The following is a 3,505-nucleotide window of genomic DNA, read 5'->3' as shown; positions in this document are numbered from 1 at the left end:
AAAGGAGATTACTGACGATCGTGCGTGTTTTCATGGCTCAGTAGATTCCCCCTCCCTCCTGGTATAAATGGTTTTGTGCTAGGCCATCACATGTACAAAACATATGTGGACCCCCCTACTATGAAAATCTATACTTGGAGCCCCCCCATCCCCCCTCTCTCTGGGTATATTAATGATACATCTTCATCAACTATCTAATGATCACATCAATGATAATCGGGATCTCTTTGTGCCAAAGGAAAATATCACAAATTTATTAAAAATACGACAATAACGAAAAATGATGAAAACACTAGGAAGGCAATGAAATGCCATCGATATTTTTATTTTTATTGATACAATTGTAATGTTTTGAAATAACTCTCATTCAAATATTTTGAGAATTTTTATTTTTTAAAAGTGATTTTATATTTTTTTTATAACACTTCTTATTACATTGTTGCCATTAAGGCAAAATTTTACGACGGTTTCCGTTATAAAGTTTATAACCATCAACCCATTGCAACAAATCAGCAAGTAAAGTAAACAAATCTCTACAAACTAGTATCCAAAGTATGTATGAGGGAAAATTTTGTGTGGAACCCTAATGCCCTATTTCATTTCATGGTAGACTCTCTTCTTTTTTTTCTTTTAAGCGGCATAAAGAATTCTTTAAGGATTTCAACGTAGCCCCTCATCTCCTATCTCTTCGTTTTCTATACTTATGAACATAAAAGTTAGCCTTAAGAACTATTTTATACCACCTCAAGCCAAAATCTTTTTTTTTTTTTCATATTTGCCCCTTTTAACCCCATTATATTTCTCACTTTCAATTCACCACTATCTATAAATGTTTTTTTATTATGTTTTTCCCTTTTCAACCCCTCAATGCATTATATCTCCCACTCTCACAATTCGCCACATATGAGGACTCTCTCTCTCTCTCATATTAGTCTCTCTCGCTCCCCCTCTTACATGTAAGTATCTCTCTAAATTTTGTAGCCGGATCCTTTATCTCTCTAAACCTCTCTTTTGTCTCTAATGGGCATGTACCATGTGATTTCTCTTTAATGGTCATGTACTATGTGATTTCTCTTTCTAACCATTTATCTCTCCTCCCTATCAAACTCTTTCTAACTTGATTTTGTTATTTGGTCTTATAAATATGTTGTGTGTACAATAAATACCATAATAATATATTATTATATGAGTTATATCTCTCTCTCTCTCTCTTAAAATGTCTTTTTTCTTTTACTGAGCTTGAAGGGATTTATGTAGGTAGCCGTTGTAGTGTATTGATTTGAAATACACTCACACAATATAAGAATCGATCCTTCTAGGTAGACGAAAATACCGATTATTTAGTCATCTTTGATTTACAGGTTCCGTTGTAATGTCTTGATTATTCTAAGCAATTTTATTTATAATACAAATTATGATGTTTGTTGTAGTTGTTAATATTCAATAACTTTCTGGCATGATTTTATACCAAATAAAATAGGGAAAATTACAAACCCTCTCTCCCAAGTATACTATTTATGCAACTTACCGCCAACTAACCTTTCATCTCGTTTTTTTTCCCCACAACCACCTTTCCTCGCAAATACCCCCCAATCCAAAAAAAAAAGAAAAAGAGACTAAACTACCCCTCTCTGTCCTCGTGGCTTTTACCCACGACTCTCTCGCCGTGCGTTTTATCCACACGCTTCAGCAATGCAGAGACTCGTTTTGGCAATGAAGCCACACGCTCCAACAATGCAGAGGGTCGCTCCGACAATGAAGGCGAGCTCTAGCAATGCAAGGATTGGCTCCAACAGTACACCTTCTGGAGTCACAGCGTTCCAGCGATTGAATAGGTCGCTTCGGCAATGAAAACATGCGCTTCAACAATGCAGGGGGTCGCTCCGGCAATGAAGACACGCGCTCCAACAATGCAATGATTGGCTTCGGCAGTACACCTTCTGGAGCCACAACACTTTGGCGGTTGAATAGGTCGCTGCGACAATGAAGACACAATGCAATGATTGGCTTTGGCAGTACACCTTCTGGAGCCACAACACTTTGACGGTTGAATAGGTCGCTCCGACAGTACAAAGACGCGTTTCGGCATTACACCTTTTGGAGCCACATCGCTCCAACGGTTGAATTGGTTGCTCCAGCAATATGCTACTTGGGACTACCAATTGATTTTTTTTATACGGAAATGATATTTTCATAAAAAAAAATAACAATTTTTACCTTGGGGGGTTTACGAGGAAAGGTCGTTGTGGGGAAAAAAGTGAGAGGTAAGATTAGATGGGGGTAAATTGCATAGAGAGTATACCGGGGGGATTTTATAATTTTTTCAATAAAATACAGAGAGAGAGAGGCCATACGAAATGCTGGGTATTAGGGTTAAAGAGGGAAACATTCATTAGAGAGGAGTGAAACATAAGGTTAGAGAGAGAAATATACGTCATATAGTGGGTTAGACCGTTAAACAAAAAGATTTAAGAGCATGGGGGTTGGCTCTTAGAGAGAGAAAGAGATTCAAAGATATTAACGTACCCTAAAATTTAGGGAGAGAGAGACTTACTGTGACAGGGAAAGAGGTGAGTAGGTTGTGAGGGATAGCATGTTGTGGTGAATAGAGAGATAGCCATTGCCAAAGTGGAGAGAGAGAGGGAGAGAGATCACCATGGTGAAATGAGAAAGTGGGGGACATGATAGGGTTGAAAAGGGAAAAAAAATACAATAAAAAAAGTTATTGGGTTAAGGTGATATAAAATAGTTTGTTAGAGCTAATTTATATATTCAAACATGAATAAAAATACGGAGATAAAACATAGAGGGCACATTGAAATTCTCACGGGTTTTCTTATGCTACTTGAAAATGAAAAGGCAAGAGGGTCTAAATGAGATGGAGAATTATGGTTTGGAATGAAAATTGCCCTATATATAAATCTTTAATACACAGCTATCCCCCCTTTTCACATTTGGGAAGCTCCCTTAGAAGTAAAGTTTATTTTTACTTCCTCCACCAGAAGACCAACTTGGGGAAATTTTTTGATTTAAAATATTGAGAACCACTTAATGATTATTCTAAAAAAAATACGAATTGAAATATGAGTTTTATGACACTTAGATCTCACCATCTAAAAATTAAACGGTTCTCTATTCAATCTCAAGCGATTATTTTTTCAACTACATCGAGGGTATAATTAGGAATTTTTTTTATTGAGGTCAGTCTATGGGATGAAGAGGTTACATCCCCAGATTTTGGGTTCCTAGAATTGTTTATAGGGTGGGGTTTTACATGAAGGAGTAAATGGACATACTACTCCCGCGGGAGTAGATTTTCTTTTTGTTTCGTCTTTTAGGCTTAAAAAATTTGAAAACGACACATCTCGAACTTTTCAGGTGGACGTCCATGTGCCTCTTTCTCTCTCTCTCTCCATAAAAAACCAATAAAATATTCCCCCTCATTATCTCCCAAATTTCTAATTACATTCCTTTAAACTCGACAAGCGCCAAAGCCTTTTTCTTT

Source organism: Amborella trichopoda, chromosome 2 (genome assembly GCF_054954075.1).
Source record: "Amborella trichopoda isolate Santa Cruz 75 chromosome 2, AtrichopodaSantaCruz75HAP2 v2.0, whole genome shotgun sequence".
NCBI lineage: Eukaryota > Viridiplantae > Streptophyta > Magnoliopsida > Amborellales > Amborellaceae > Amborella > Amborella trichopoda.
Note: the sequence above shows the minus strand (reverse complement) of the source record.